The following is an 18,278-nucleotide window of genomic DNA, read 5'->3' as shown; positions in this document are numbered from 1 at the left end:
ATACGGGTTTTGGTTTTCAGAAGTTAGACTTCTCGGCCACGTCAACAGCAGAGAGGGCATGGCAGTGAACCCGGCTAAGTTTACAGCAATTCTTGTTTTGGAATCGCCGAAGATGGTGACAGAGATTCGAAGTTTCTTGGGTTAGCCGGTTATTACAGGAAGTTCATCCTAGACTTTTTGAAGATTTTGGCGCCACTTACACGCCTTACGAAGAAGGGTGTACAGTTCATTTGGAACATAGAGTGCCAGAAGGCCTTTGATACTTTAAAGACTAAGTTGACTACAGTACCGGTTTTGACTATTTTGAGCAGTGACAGGACGAACGTTGTTTAAACAGATGCAGCATTGGCAGGTTTAGGAGGCATCTTAATACAAACTCAGAGGGTAGAAGCATATATCTCATGACAATTCGGGGTACACGAGCAGAACTACCCCACTCATGATTTGGTGTTAGCAGTAGTGGCATTTGTACTAAAGTCACGAGACATTACTTATATGGAGTGCAATTTGAGTTGTTCATCGACCACCAGAGTTTGAAGTATCTTTTCTCCTAGAATCCAGAAGTAGCGACGGTGGATTTAGTTTATTGAGAACTATGAATTCGTGATTCTGTACATCCAGGAATAACTAAGATGTACAAAGACCTTAAGAGACACGTTTGGTGGAGTGATATGCATAGGAAGATTTTAGAGTATATAGCTAAGAGTCTTACCTGTCAGTAAGTGAAGGTGGAACATTAGAGACCGGTAGGAACACTTCAATCTTTTCCCATTTCGAAATAGAAGTGGACGGACCTTTTTATGAACCTTGTTGTAGGGTTGCCGAAGTCGAAGAAAGAAAATGATTCTGGTTGGATGATAATGGATATACTAATGAAGCCAGCATATTTCATTCCAGTAAGGACTACTTATACAGCCGAGGCATATACGAGGATATTTGTTTGGTAGATAGTTCGACTTCATAGAGTTCCAGGTACGATGGTATCGGATCGAGGTTCAGTGTTCATTCCGCATTTTTGAAAGGATTTCCAGGATTCATTTGGCAACAGATTTATCTTATAGTAGTGTATTCTACCCACAGACGGATGGTAAGATGGAGAGAGTAAATCAGATGTTGGAGGACATGTTGCGAGCTTGTGTCATTTACTTCCAAGGCAACTGGAAGGATCATATTCCACTGATAGAGTTCTCTTATAACAACAGTTATCAAGCGATAATTGGTGTGGCCCCGTATGAAGCATCGTATGGGAGGCCTTGCAGATCGCCTATATATTGGGTAGAACAGGAGGATATTTTAATGCTTGGGCCAGAGCTTATGAGATAGATTACTGAGAAAGTAACATAAATCAGAGAACAGGTTCTAGCTGCTCAGAGTCAGCAAAAGAGCTATGCAGATAAGAAATGAGGACATTTAGAGTTTCAGATTTGAAGAGTTAGTTATGCTGAAAGTATCGTCTATAAAAGACGTTCAGCGATTCGGAAGGCGGAGAAAGCTTGAACTGAGATATATTGGACCGTTTCGGATTTTGGAGCTTATTGGGGCTGTTTCATATGGACTAGACTTTCCAGCATCGATGTCTAGTGTACATAAAGTATTTCATGTTTCAATGTTCATGAAACAATTACATGATGAAGAGCAGCAGTGAGTGTTGAACGCATCGGAGATTTAACTTCAGGATGATTTGACTACGATTGAGATCCTAGTTTGGTTGTTACTTGCTAGAAAGACCAAGAAATTTAGATCAATATAATTTTTTTTTTCCTAGGTGAAAATTCATGTGAACCAGAAAGGAGTTGAGGAGGTTTCTCGGTAGAGCGCTTGAGGACGATATACATCACGAACTACCCACCACCTGTTTGATCAAGTAATTAAAATTTTTTGTATGACTTGTTTATGGACTTATAGGTTACCTAGTATAGTGATGTTCTTACTTTAACACAAAAATGAGGGTATTAACACTTACTCCAAGTACTTGGAGACATATGGTATAATATGATGGTTCCTATGTTTGGATTTTTCGCTCGATGTACTTGTTCCATTTGTTAAGGGGTTAAGTGGGAGTATTTACATGTTAATGGTTAGTATGTAGACATCAAGATGTTTTTGGCACCTCCTTGAGCGCGAAGAGGTTATGCCGCGCTAACTTCCTGCACCTAGTGAGGAAAAGTGGATGATTTATTGTGTGCGACTATTTGTGTTGTTATATTTTGATTTAACCGCTAGAATGAGGATATTTTTGCTCAATTCTTAATCTTTTGGAAACACCATGCGTATATTATGGGGCGGGTTCCTTGTTTGGTATTTTTCGCCCGATCGGTTACTAGTTCCATTTTGTTAAGGTTTGAGTGGATATAGTCATACTAGATTGTTAAAGGTAATATCATATATGCTTGTCGATAGAGTAATATTATTTGTTTTGAGTTAATTCTGAATTTCGAGACGAAATTTCTTTTAAGGGGGAAGATGTAAAACCCCGAAAATTTGAATATAGTGTGATAAATAATTATAAATATGTTATATAATAAAAATAATGTATTTTTATGTTTGAGTATGATAGGAATTGATTTGAGATCAATTCAATGCATAATTGTGAATATACGAGTGTAAATACACAAAACATGCACAAAGGCAAATAGTGAGAATCTGAAAATTTTGACCAGTTGAGAGTTTTTATATTTTGTATACTTATTTATTTAGAATCTGGAAAAGTGTATAAAATCAAAGTTGTAGGTCTCTTCAAGAGCTTTCCAACGAATCTTAGATAACCTTATTCCGAGATCAGATGAGAAAGTTATAGCCTTTTCACCGAACCCCAGTTTGAGAATGACCCAGGAACCTACGCAGTCGACCGCCGTGGTCGCTGCGGTCGACCGCGCAGCGAACCTGGTTCTGCCAGTTCAGTTTCGGGTCAGGTTTTGTTTATACCAAACCCGGTTGTTACCCCACTTATATATACTCGTTTTGAAGCTCTCAGAACCCTTTTTCAAACCCTAATAGCCTCAGCCCCCTTCTCTCTCTCCTCTAAAACCCTAGCTCGGATTTTGGCGTTTTTAGGGCGTTTCGAAGGATTTCGGTGGGGTTTCGCGATTCAGATTGAAGGAGGATAGTTTTTTGGGTGTTCATCAACCCCCCTCAGGTGAGTGACATCGCCCCAGCCCTTCACCCACGTTTTTACGAGTTTTCTAATGATTTCAATAAGTTTATTGAGCCTAAATCATTATTTTGTGTAGATAGATGGATCTTTATGATATGAGATGTAAGAATCAAGTATTTTAGTTTTCAAATGCTCACCAATGATTTTGGTTAAAGAGATCTGATCTGAAAATGGTTTTAAAAGAGTAAATTTCTGTTTTTATTGAATAAATAATATTTAAACCATGTTTATATATGTTTAGGGATCTTGGTGATGATTTTGTTTACAAGCTAGAAGTTATTATATGATGATTCATATGTATTAGAATGCGTAATATATTGTTTGGAAGCATGGGTGTATTGTTTAGATCGATTTTGAAGCAGAACAGAAACCTGGGAAAAGCCCCTGTTCGTTTCGCGGTCGACCGCGCGTGACGCGGCGGTCGACCGCAGGGCGTTCTGTCGAGCAGGATGCCTCTGCCCTATGCGCGGTCGACCGGAGTGGTCTCTGCGGTCGACCGCCGCACTGTTTGTGCATATATTCGTGTTGGTTGTGCATTTTATACGTCCGAGGGGTCGCCTCGATTATCTGACACTACATTGCAATGATAGTGACTTGTCTATTCATGTGAGTTGACACTTTTGACACAAGTTTAGACCCGTACATCGAGACACGTGCGAGTTTAGGATATGTATATCTTTCCACATATACCTTTGACAATTGCACCTCTTTACTTATAGTCCATTTGTTGGACATTCACTTTACTCAGTCCTCGTGTTGGACTATAATCCATTGAAGTCCTCGTGTTGGACTATAATCCACTAAAGTCCTCGTGTTGGACTATAATCCATTTCAGTCCTCGTGTTGGACACTCATTCCATAGATTTAGTCCATGCGTTGGACATTGGTTATATTCAGTCCATACGTTGGACATTGGTGAGATTTAGTCCATGCGTTGGACATTGGTCATTTTCAGTCCATACGTTGGACATTGGTGAGATTTAGTCCATGCGTTGGACATTGGTTATATTCAGTCCATGCGTTAGACACTCGTTACTTTCAGTCCATGAGTTGGACGTTTAATTTATATAGTCTATGTTTTGGACACTTAATCGTTTTCGGACATGATACTCATGTGAGTTTGCATGACACTTGTGGTGGCCTTGTCATGATTTCATTTATCGGTAGAGACGGGTTTGTATTTGTTTTATTTAATGTTTCTTGTATTAGACCTCAGGTTTAGTATTTAGGGATTTACAATTTGAGATACAAGGTATATACATGAGGGTTTCCTTGTTTGGATTATTTCGCTCGACGTACCTATGCTCATGTTGTAATTTCCTAAACACTAAAACCCATTATTTGCTAGGAGTAGTAATTTTAACTATTTCAGCTGTTTACTTAGATATATTATTTTTCTTTGGGCTCCACTGTAGTGAGGTTAGACATTTGAGAGTCTTGTTCTAGAAGTTGTAAAGGCTGTGTGCCTTATTTCCTTTTTGTCAGATATTTGTATTTGAGACTTGTTAAGTATTTCAGTTTATCTACTCAGATCTTCACTATGTATTTCTGTATTGTTGGATGATGAGATATTTATGTGACTGTTATCATTCCATTAGTATATCTTGTATTATCTTTTACCTGTTTTGTACCTACACCTGTTGTTGACTCTACTAGAGAGATGTTAATTGTGATGGTGAAACATGTTATTGCACGGTGTGGTGCATGGCAGGTTTGACATTCTTGGTTTCACCGAGGACTGCAGCCTTGTGTGAACCCAGGGGCGTCACAGCTAGTTAGCCAGTGTAAGCTAGTTAGCCTTTTGTTTATATTTTCCTAGTTAGTATTTTGTTTTAGTAATTTTTTTTTGTTAGTTAAAAAAATAAACATGCCAAATTAAAAGAGTTAAGTAATAATTGATCTAATTGATAGATTTTAAATTTTTTAATTCCTAGTTAGTAATATACTCAAGTTCACCTTTTATGATAACTCCAAATAAATTTCTTAAGAAATGATTTTCAAATTAGTATACTTTACTTAAGCCTTGACTTATGCTTTTAATTAAAAATAATGAAATTTTTACATGCTTAACTTAGAGTTGAAAATAATTTTTTCAGGTTGTCTTGATTTACACATTTTTTCAGACTATATAAATACATACACACATATATAAATAAAAAAAAACTAACCTTATATAAGAGTGCAGAAAATGGGCACAAAAAAATACTCTTGAATTCAAGGTGATTCTATCTTATAAAGGCTAAGTTGACTGAGTAATTAAGCCCAAGGAGTATCTCTATACTTAATGATCTAAGCCCAATTGGGTTGGGATCCATTAGCCCAAAAGTCGTTAAATGGTCACTTAGAAAGCCCGTTAAAGTAGAAAACAATCACCAAGAATTAAAGAGTGAAAAAAATATATACATAACACTAACCATTTTATATATATATTGTTATTTTGTATATAAGGTCTTGAAAAATAATTTTTGATCAAGAGACTTGAGAGTTATTTAAAACAAAGGTTGGCATTTTCCTTTCAAAATTTTTAAATTAAATTTCTAAGATTTGACTTGGTTTTGTATTACTATAATGAGAAGATTTTCTAGGAAATTTACCTTGGAGTTATATATAAAAATAATTTCTTGAGTATTAACTAACTTAAATTAGAATGACTAAATATATCAAAGAAAATTAGTTATTTATTGACTTCTTTAACATGGCAAGTTGACCGAATTTTGTGGGTATATTCACTACAAACCCTCACGAGATTACAACTCGTCCACTAGGGCAACCTAGGAATTTAAAGACTTGTTGTATATGCTAAATACAACCGTGATTCCTACAAAAGTGTGTTAGGTTTTCTTTTTCTTTCTTTGCTAGAGGACTAGCATAAGTTTAGGTGTGGGGGTATTTGATAATCACATTTTATTAAAATTTTATACCCTCATTATCTATTTTACACCCTCATTATCTATTTTTTATCTTTAAATGCAGGTTAATGAAGAATAAATCCTATAAATTCCATCTTTCAACAAAAGGCTATTGATTAAATGAAGAACTCAAGAAATGCCCAAGCCCAAAGCCAAAAAAAAGAAAACATCAACAAAGCCCAAAAGTCCAAGCTCAAAAGCCCAACGTCCATGCCCAGAAGCCAACAGAAGAGGAATTCTGTAGGCAACAAAAGGAGAGGACTACACATCGATGCCAGCATCAATGGGGGCATCGATGCCAGCATCGATGCATGTATCGATGCCAGCATCGATACGCCTATCGATGCTGGCATCGATATCATCGGCCAGATAGTTACAATCCAAAGGGTGAAATTTTTTATTTTTAGATATGATTTTAATCCAAGGGCTCTCATTCACTAATGTTTACTATAAATAGGGATAGAGAGTGAGGGGTTAGAGGTGTGAAAAATTTTGTAACTCCATTTGGAGAGGAGGGTTACTCTTAATTGAAAAGACCTTCCAAATTTGTAACTTTTGTACAATTAATAAAAAAAATTCTCCACTTCAAATCTTCTTCTCTTTGTTGGATGATGAAGATGAAGATGAAGATTAATTTGGAGGTTTTCTTTTCTTTTATTTTTCTCTTTTATTTCTTTTTAGTCATTTTTTATTATTGCTTATTAGTTAGATTTACATTCATGTTTGTAGTGTAGATTTATTTTCTTTTATTTTTTATTTTTTTTTTGCACCTTAATTTATAGAGTAGATTTATTTTCTTGCATTTAATTTTTATAATTTATTTTTGTAGTTTAGATTTTAATTCTTTGTAGTTAGATTTATTTCTTATTCATAGTTTAGATTTTTCTTTTCTTTTTATTTTTATAATTAGTTATTTTTCTACTTGCTTTTATTTCTTAAGATGTGAAATTAATTCTTGTAGAAATCTTAGAATTGTATGAAACTAGTCTAATTTCTTTTATATTATGAAAATTATTCTCTTGCACTTAAAATGATCATGTTTAGGATAATCAACTAGAGAACTAATTGATGAAAGCAGAATTTGATAATCTATGCTTATCTTAAGTGGTTTGATAGGTTATACTTATGAATTATATGATTACTATCTTGTTGTTGTTTTTATCATGAATCTAATTTTGCTTAGATGATAATTTGATAGGTTATGTTTTCCTTAAATGGTTTGATAGTCTATGCTTAATAAATCTAAAGTGAAATGTGATAAAAGGAGAATAGTCTGTATTTTGTAATTGAGATAAGCTAGTGGATTAATTTCTAGATATCTCATTTCTTTAATTGAATCCTCCATATTTTGTTTTCTTGTTTTTCTCTCTTTTTATTCTTGCTTTTTGTTTTATTCTTTGATTCTTTCTTCTCTCCTCTAAAATCCAATTTATTGTTACTTGCATATATTCACAACAATCACTCTCACTCATCATAACTCTCCGCTCTCACACTTATTCCTTAATCCTCTTTTTTCACACACACAACATAAGAATCAATTCTAATAATCTCTTAAAATCATCTTCCTCGTGGGATCGATAACTTTTTATACTATAACTTGATCAATTGTGCACTTGCAATTTTGGTACATAATTATGCCGGATCACTTAGTCTCTAAGGATGAGATAGTTCAAGTCTTATTATTTCTCAATATTTAGGCTTTGATATATCCTATTTTGTACTATGAGAACTAGTATAAGTCTTTTCATCATTTGTTTAATACACTTTACACTAATATTTATTCTTTTGCGTGTTTCTTGACATGTCTTTCTCTTATATTCATGTGTGTTGCCATTAAATTTTAATTTCTTGTGCTATCTTTATATAAATTTTTGTGTGAAGCTATGCGCTTTTCTCTCCCGGGATGGTTTTTGTCTGAATTTTCCATGTCTGTAATATATCTGTTGGTGTGTTTTTCCACTTTTTCTATTAAAAAAGTGGAGAATTTGTGAAATTTGCTGTTTTTTTGCATCAATGAGTCTTTGCCGAAGTGGTTTCATATTTTGATTTTTTAAAACTTTTGAAACACTTCATGCATTATTTTTGGGGGAGTTTTTACACTACTTGTGCTTGCTTCTATTTTTTATGAAATACATAAATGTAGGGAGGACTTTGCATATCATTTGTTTTCTACATAAGAGTATATTTGTGCTTATTATTGATATTTGTATATCTCAAATATGCGGGTATTTTGGTATTTTAATATTTAAGTTTGTTATTATCGAAAGGGGGAGATTGTTAGCATGTAGTCTATACAGTAGGTCGTGTTTAAGTATTAACAAACTACCATTAGGTACTAATGTTTATTTTAGATGATATGGTATAAGCAAATACATGTATAAGAAATGTACAAGGCGTAAAGATGTCAAAATAAGCTCAAATGCTGATTTTAACATGCTCATTATTAATGGTGGCTTTTAACCATCAATGGTAGGCTGAGCTCGTTGATGGTGTTAAGCTCATTGATGGTATTTGAACATCATTAAAATTTTTTACTCCAGAGATGTTTGTATCATTAATGGGACTCTCAACCATCGATGGAGCCTAGACATTGTTGATGGCCAAGAAGCACCATCGATGTTAAACACGCAGAAGTGTGATTTTTTAGCATTAATCTCAGGTGCTCATTGTTTTATATATGTGTATAATCTCTATCAAGTTTATGATATCTCTTTCTTGACCTATTGAGGAGTTTATATCATTAAGAGAGGGAGAGAGGAAAGGGGGAAGAGTGTTCAAGATTTTAAATTGTGAGAGATTACTCATCATGCATAACATCTCTGAATTGTTTCAGCAAAGGAGAGTTGCCTTGCATTCATCATCTACATCATTCTTCATCAAGCTACGCTTATATTCATCAAAGGAAAATTTGTTAACAAAAGGGTTGGAAGATCCTTCTTGTTTTTCTGAGCTTCAATTGTTTGGTTTAGTTTTGATTTGAACTTGTTTTTACAGCATACTCAAGGTGGTTGGAATTGAGAGTTGGGTCTAGATAGGGCTAGGAATTCACTTATTATGATAACTCTAAATAAATTTCTTAAGAAATGATTATCAAAATAGTATACCTTACTAAAGTCTTGACTTAGACGTTTAATTAAATTAATGAAATTTTTGCATGCTTAACTAAAAGTAGAAAATAATTATTCAATATGTGTTGTATATATAAACTAACTTTGCAAAAGAAGAGTGCAAAAAATAGGCACCAATAAAAACTCTCTTGAAACTCAAGGTGGTTCTCTCTTATAAGCCTAAGTTGACCGAGTAATTAGGCCCAATGAGTATTTTCATACTTAATGACCTAAGACCAAGTGGGTTGGGATTCATATTCGACGTTTTTACTCATTGTGGAGAGTTAGGTTAGACAACTAGTTTCAAGCAGATTCCAGGGTTCTATCTTATAAGCCTACTTAGTGGGTTTGTGATTCAGGAAAGCTCTTTGTATAGTGTGGAAGCTCCTTCGCGAGAAGAAAGAGTAGACGGAGGATTGATATATGAACCACTATAAAATCTTGTGTATTCGTTGTTGGTTGCTTTTTGTGCTTAATTATCATTGATCACCTTTCTTTAATTCATTCTACTACAGATTCTATATTTTTAGCCAAAAACTATTCACCCCCCCCCCCCCCCCTAAAAGCTGCATCTCAAATCAACACTAATGCGACTGGTTAGTGCACCGTCAGACCCAACCAATTGGTCAATGTGCCTCTGGACCCTTCGTCTCATCTGCTTCTACTACACTTTTGACTCTTCTGATTGTTAGAGTTAGTGTATTTCAAAATTGAGTGTATCCTTATTCCCACATTGTATAGGGAGAAAGAGTTTGTAGTCTTTATAATGGTTCATTTTCAATTGTTCAGTTTAAATTACAATAAAGGGCATGCATTTGGATGCCATGATCAAACCAAGAGAAGTTCCTCTCCAACTTGAATGTTTAAATTTAAGTTTTATACTAGCAATCTGTACATAACTAGTTATATGTAGTTTACTTGTAAGCTATAGCAACCAGAGCTATTTGAGGGCATATGCATTGCGAGTGCACACTTGCTAGGTCAAAGATCATTGAATTCTGGAGGGTAGGTCGCGATATCCTGTTGTACTGAGAGATAATCTTGGGGAAGGGGGAGGGTGTTGAATATCATATCTCCATGATAGTGTTTTGATGATAACAATTTATACAGTGTGTGCACTAACTTTTATATGCAGATTTCAATGTCAGAATATGTACAAGTGCAAGTTGATTTCAAGGCATTTTGAAGTGAAGAAAATAAAGAACAAAAGAGATAATGTATTTTATATTTTCTTTACTTAGAATAATTGTACAAGCCTTGATCACACACACGCACACACACAATTTTAGAACACACTAACACAGGCTTAGTGTGTTGGTTAACTATAGAAATCCCCTATGTTAACCATTAGAATTATAGTTAAAACTTGATTATAAAAACTCCTTATAGCAGAATTTTTGCTCTTAGTAGTCGACTAATTAGAATAGTAGTCGACTACTCATGTATAAAACTCAAATACATGTTTCTGTCAATTTACAGTATAGTCGACTAATAGTGATTTCAAGGTATTTTGAAGTGAAGAAAATGAAGAACAAAAGAGATAATGTATTTTACATTTTCTTTACTTAGAATAATTGTACAAGCCTTGATCACACACGCACACACACAATTTTAGAACACACTAACACAGGCTTAGTGTGTTGGTTAACTATAGAAATCCCCTACGTTAACCATTAGAATTATAGTTAAAACTTGATTATAAAAACTCCTTATAGCAGAATTTTTGCTCTTAGTAGGACTAATTAGAATAGTAGTTGACTACTCATGTATAAAACTTAAATACATGTTTCTGTCAATTTACACTATAGTCGACTAATAGTGATTATAGTCGACTACTCAGGTGTTTGACAGAAACATAAGTTTCTGTTATTTTACAGTATAGTCGACTAATGTCAACAGTAGTCGACTACTGAACTCAAATTTCAATTTATCAGTTTCTGTCAAAATACAGTGTAGTCGACTAATGAGCATTGTAGTCGACTACTGAGAAAATTTTCCAAAAACACAGAGTCTGTTTGAACTCAGTGTAGTCGACTAATGTCAACAGTAGTCGACTACAGATACAGTTTTTTTAGTTTTCAAAGTTTGAATATCTGACAGTTTATAGCCGTTTTTAAACATTTTTAAAGTTTAAAATTTTGTCTTTTCAAGGGCTATAAATAGGTTATTTGTTCAGAAAAATTACAGAGACTTACATACCCATAAGCTTTGATCTTTGTACAATTTTTCAAGTGAAAAATATTCAGATTTTGTGAAAGAGAGAAGTTTCTGAAATTACAGAGGTTAAAAGAATCCTAAGCCACTGCTGTACTTCACTACACATTCAAGGCTTATAGGATCAATTGTGTTCTTTCTTCAACAAGGATTTCTCTCGGGTTTAAGAGGGTTAATCTCTTAGTTTAGAGATTGGTGTTCAAATTGGCAAGGTGTTTGTCAATTGGTGTTGCAATTTGCAGGGACTTACAAATTGGTCAGGTTTGAGTTTGATTTTGTAAGTTTATTCAAAATCATAGTGGAAACTCTCAAGCGGGATTTGCTTGGGGACTGGATGTACACCGGATTGGTGGAACCAGTATAAAATCCTTGTGTTTGTGATTGTGAATTTATGAGATTGCCATTTTTCTTTGCAATTTATAATATACTTTGCATTAATTTTAAAAGAATACTATTCACCCCCCCCCCTCTAGTGTTATGGTGTATCTATTTCAGATCCTACATTTGGTATCAGAGCAAGATGAAAGATGGCATCATCAAATACATCACAATTCAAGGAAGGTCACTCTACAAATCGTCCTCCAATGTTCGATGGTTTGAACTACAACTATTGGAAGTACCGAATGAAGATTTACCTTCAATCAATTGGCTACGAATTTTGGAACGTTGTACAAACGAAATATGAGAAGCCAACCACTCCTTTCGTAGAATGGACTACTTCTCAAAGGAACAAAGCAAATTTGGATTCTATAGCAATGAATGCTTTATTTTGTGCACTTGACAAGAATGAGTTCAATAGGGTGTCAACGGCCACATCCGCATATGATATTTGGCACACACTCGAGGTAACTCATGAAGGTACAAATAAAGTTAAAGAATCTAAAATTTCTGTTCTTGTGCACAGATTTGAATTATTCAAGATGAAGGAAAATGAGACTATTGGAGAAATGTTCACAAGATTCACCGACGTCACAAATTCTCTCATTGGTCTTGGAAAAATATATACTCGAGTGGAGATGGTAAGAAAGATACTCCGTTCACTTACTCCATAATGGGAAAAGAAAGTTACCGTAATTGAAGAAGCCAATGATTTGTCAACTCTTACGGTTGAAAATCTTATTGGTAATCTTATGACATATGAAGTACAAATTGAAGATAGAAAGAATGATGAAGAATCAAAGAACAAGAAAGTTCTTGCATTCAACACTACTTCCGATAAAGAAGATTCAGATGATGATGATGAAGAAATGGGCATGTTTGCACGAAAATTTCGAAAATTTATAAAACGAGGTAATTTTAAATCTAAGAGTTCAATTTCAAATAACCCTCTTTGTTTTAAGTGTAATAAACCAGGGCATATGAAGAAAGATTATCCAATGTTGAAGAATAAGCAAAAATTAAGTTATTTCAACAACATTCAAAATAACAAGAAAAGGAGAGCAATGGCAGTCACTTGGGATGATAGTGATGAGTCATCTTCAGATGAAGAAAATGAAGAAAAGGAAAGTGCTCACATGTGTTTTATGGCACAAGATGAAGTAAGTGACAATGAAGAACTTTTAGATGCTTTCAATGAATTATATGAAACTTTTGTGAGATTAAAAACATCACATAATTTTCTTAAAGGTGAAAATAAAAGATTACTTGAAGAAATTTCTGATTTAAATTCCTCTACTTTTTCTAATTCTCAAATAATTGAATTGAAAGAAGAAAATTTTTCTTTACTTAAAGAAAATGAATGTTTATCTAATGAGAATAATTATTTAAAATCAGAATGTAATGATTTAAATATTCGTATTAATAGTTTAGATAAAGATATTTCTTCTTTTAAATCAAGATATGAGGATATATGTTTAAATGTAAGCAAATTTAATAAAGGTAAAGAAAATCTTAATAATATTATTTCTTTTCAAAGAGAATCACAAAAGACAAAAGAATTAGGTTTTCAAATTAATAAAAATAAATCAAAGAAAACAATTTTTGTAAAACCTTATTGTGATTTGTATGATTATAGAACTGAAAATTTGTGTAAAAAGAAATCAAAATTCTTTTCTATTTGGGTTCCAAAAGAATTATCTTCTTTACATAAGAATTTTTATATTTCTGATTTTATTAAAAATATTAGTTTATCACCTAACTATTTATGCAAATCAAACTCTTCATGGGTTTAGTTTCCTAAAGGCTAATTTAAAGGACCCAACATAGTATGGGTACCAAAATGTAAATGTTTATTATTTCAGGTACCCAAGAAAGATAGGTGGATTTTGGATAGTGGTTGCTCCAAACATATGACTGGAAACATATAATTGTTATCATCATTTCAAAACAAGGATGGTGGTACCGTTACTTTTGGAGATAACAACAAAGGAAAAGTCATCGGTATTGGATCCGTCGGTAATCCAAACAAACCTATCATTGATAATGTTCTATTAGTTGATGGTCTTAAACATAATTTACTTAGTATTAGTCAACTTTGTGATAAAGGTTTTAAAATTGTTTTTGAAAAAGAATCATGCTTAATTTATGATATTGATTTAATAACCATTATTTTTAAAGGTTATAGAAAAAATAACATATATGTGTTATCTATGAATAATATTTCAAATGAACATTGTCTTATTGCATCATCTAATGATTCTATTTTATGGCATAAACGTTTTGGACATGTTAACTTTAAACATATGTCTAAGATTTCTAAAAATGATTCTGTAAATGGTTTGCCTAAAATGTCCTTTAAGAATAATTTTTGTGATGCATGTCAACAAGGAAAAATGCACAAATCCTCTTTCAAATCTAAAAATGTAATATCTACAAATAGACCATTAGAATTAATTCATATAGATCTTTTTGGTCCATCTAGAGTAGCATCTTTAAATGGAAGTAGATATGCATTTGTTCTTGTTGATGATTTTTCTAGATTCACTTGGGTAATTTTTCTTAAACATAAAAATGATGCTTTTAATGAGTTTTCTATATTTTGCAAGAAAATTCAAAATCAAAAATCAACTTCTATTATCTCTATACGTAGTGATCATGGAGGTGAATTTGAAAATGAATTATTTGCAAATTATTGTGATCAACATGGTATATCACACACATTCTCTTTTCCTCGAGCTGCTCCACAAAATGGAGTTGTAGAAAGGAAAAATAGAACCTTACAAGAATGTGCTAGAACCATGTTATGTGATAGTAATTTACCTAAATATTTTTGGGCAGAAGCCGTATCAACAGCATGTTATGTATTAAATAGAGTTTTATTACGACCTATTTTAAAGAAAACATCTTATGAATTATTTTATAACAAAATTCCTAAAGTATCTTACTTTAAAGTTTTTGGTTGTAAATGTTTTATCTTAAATACAAAGGATAACTTAGATAAATTTGATTCAAAATCCGATGAAGGAATTTTTGTTGGATATTCTAATCACAGTAAAGCATATAGAATTTATAACAAAAGAACACAAGTTATTGAAGAATCTTTACATGTTTCTTTTGATGAAAGTTTTTCAAAAATACCTATTATACTAAATAATGATGATGATGTAATTGATACCATACAAGATACTCCTATGATAGATATTACAAAAGATGATAATCTACAAAATGATTTACCTAAAGATTTTGTAGAAGTTAAAAATCATCCACATGATTTAGTTATAGGAAATATATCTGACAAAGTAACTACTAGATCTCATTTTAATTTGATTGCTCATAATGCTTTTATTTCAACTATTGAACCTAAAAATATAAAAGAAGCACTTCTTGATGATTCATGGATAATTGCTATGCAAGATGAACTTAATCAATTTACTAGAAATAATGTTTGGGATCTTATACCTAGACCTCAAAATAAATCCATTATTGGAACAAAATGGATTTTTAGAAACAAATTAGATGAATTTGGTCAAGTTGTTAGAAACAAAGCTAGATTAGTTGCTCAAGGTTATAATCAAGAAGAAGGAATTGATTATGATGAAACTTATGCACCTGTTGCACGATTAGAATCAATTAGGATTTTACTTGCATTTGCATGTTTTATGAATTTTAAATTATTTCAAATGGATGTTAAAAGTGCTTTTCTAAATGGTTTTATAAAAGAAGAAGTTTATGTAGAACAACCTCCAGGTTTTGAACATGAAAGTTTTCCAAATCATGTTTTTAAACCTAAGAAAGCATTATATGGTCTTAAACAAGCACCTCGTGCTTGGTATGATAGATTAAGGAAGTTTCTTTTAACTTCAGGTTTTGAAATTGGAAAAGTTGATTCAACATTATTTATTAAGAAAATAAATAAAGATATTTTAATAATTCAAATATATGTAGATGATATTATTTTTGGTTCTACTAACAACAATCTTTATCAAGAATTTACTAAGACTATGCAGGATGAATTTAAAATGAGTCACATGGGTGAACTAAATTTCTTCCTTGGACTTCAAATTAAACAATTGAAAGAAGGAATATTCATCAATCAAAGCAAGTATGCAAAAGATTTACTCAAACGATTCGGATTGGAAAATTCATCAAGTAAACCAACACCAATGAGCACCACTACATCACTTGACAAAGATGAAAATGGTAAGAATGTTGATCAAAAGCTATATCGAGGTATGATTGGATCACTTCTTTACATTACTGCTAGTAGACCTGATATTATGTTTAGTGTATGTTTATGTGCAAGATTTCAATCTAATCCTAAAGAATCACATCTTAAAGCAGTAAAAAGAATTTTTAGATATATTAAAGATACTACAAATTATGGTTTACTTTATCCAAAACATAGTTTATTTGATTTAATATCATATAGTGATGCTGATTTTGCCGGATGTAAATCAGATAGAAAAAGTAAAAGTGGAACATGTCATTTCTTAGGACATTCACTTGTATCTTGGTTTAGTAAAAAACAAAATTCAGTGTCATTATCAACAACTGAAGCTGAATATATTGCTGCAAGTCTTGCATGTGCACAAATATTATGGATGAAACAAACTTTAACTGATTATGGTATAAATTGTCCTATATCATCTATTATGTGTGATAATTCTAGTGCAATTAATTTATCTAAAAATCCTATTCAACACTCACGTACAAAACACATTGATATTAGACATCATTTTTTACGTGATCATGTGCTTAAAGGTGACATTTCATTAGAATTTATACCTACAGATAAACAAATAGCAGATATATTAACAAAACCCCTAAAAGAAGAAATTTATGTTAAATTAAGAAGGGAATTAGGTTTATGTTCAATTGAAGATTTAAATTAATTTTTAAAACAAACATATATAAATTTATACCCTAAATAGTCGACTAATGTGACTTATAGTCGACTACATGCATAAGTCTTGCTAATAATTTTTTCTGAAAAATTACAGTATAGTCGACTACTTACCTTTATAGTCGACTACTCAATGTCAAATCTTAAAATCAACTTTCTGTTGTTTACAGTGTAGTCGACTACAATACAGATTAGTCGACTACTCTGAGTTAAAAACTGAAACTCATCTTTCTGTCGTTCACAGTGTAGTCGATTACTCTCACTATTAGTCGACTAATGATTCTGCACTTACAGTTTTACAGTTTTTAATCCAAGTGGATTTTTTCTTAAATTTAAACCAAAAACCCAATACCCATACCCGTTTCACTTAAGTAAAATTCATCTCAACCATTCTTTTTCAACTCCATCAATCCTAACCATACATTTAAGATCAAATCTTAACCCTACTCTCAATTTACTATCAAATCTAACCCATACATCATTTTTTATTCTTAAAAGATAAAGTTAAAAACAAAAACTACCCTCTAACTACACCCAAAACCGAAACCCCATCTTCCCCACTTCAGAGTCATCGAATCCAGGTTAGGGCATCTCATTTTACTCAGTTTTTTCATCAATTTCTACAATTCTCTTTCAAATTTGACAAGTATCCAAGCTCTGTAGTCGACTAATCCAAGCAATAGTCGACTATTCTAGGGTTTCTATAGTTTGGGTATTGCTTCTAAACTTGATCTTTACATCTTTTGTTATTTATCTATCTAATCATGTCTAGATCTAATAAAGCTAAGCAAACCCATACCTCTATCAATGATAAAATCATCATCTATTTAAAAAGCCCTGATTTATTAGAAGAATTTAACAAATTATCATCTTTTGAAGTTCTTCCAGGACGATTTGTAAAATTTGATGATTTTATACCCTGAAATTTTAGTTCATATTTTGAAAATGTGGGATTGCTTGAACTGTTCTCTGCTGAAAATAAAAAACCCACATATCCATTTCTTGTGCAACTGTTCTATACCAATATAGAACGTGTGGGAACTATTAGTGGTTCTGAAAAACTAAAAACTCTTGTTAAAGGAATAGAGATTGACTTAACTACAAAGTCAATACTACAAAGTCAATTGGTAAAATTTTCAATATTCCTTATCAAGGAGTTTCTCTTAAGTCTGTTAGGATGAATGATTTAGATATGTTATCTAATCATATATTTCTTCCTGGAAATAGCAAACCTTTAAATAACTTAAACAAACTTCGTCCAATTCCTAGGTTCATTGCTCGAATTCTAGCCTATAACTTGTTTCCAAAAACTGGAAGTTTTCATTTCATTTCCCTAGATTTAGCAAAAGCACTATATGCTATAATGAGAAATATTCAAGTTAATTGGGCTGAGGTTTACTTTGACAATCTTCTGACTATTCCAAGAGGATTTCTTCCTTATGGTGCATTCCTAACTAAAATCTTTGACAAATTCCATGTCGATCTCCAATCTGAAAATTCTGTTATCCGTTCAATTGAATTTTTTGATTCAAATGCCCTAACTAGGATGAAATTGACAAACTTTGAAATTCAAGAACAAAATCCTTAAAATGAACCTGAACCACCTGAACCTC

Source organism: Asparagus officinalis, chromosome 5, assembly GCF_001876935.1.
Source record: "Asparagus officinalis chromosome 5, Aspof.V1, whole genome shotgun sequence".
NCBI classification, from domain to species: Eukaryota; Viridiplantae; Streptophyta; class Magnoliopsida; order Asparagales; family Asparagaceae; genus Asparagus; species Asparagus officinalis.
Note: the sequence above shows the minus strand (reverse complement) of the source record.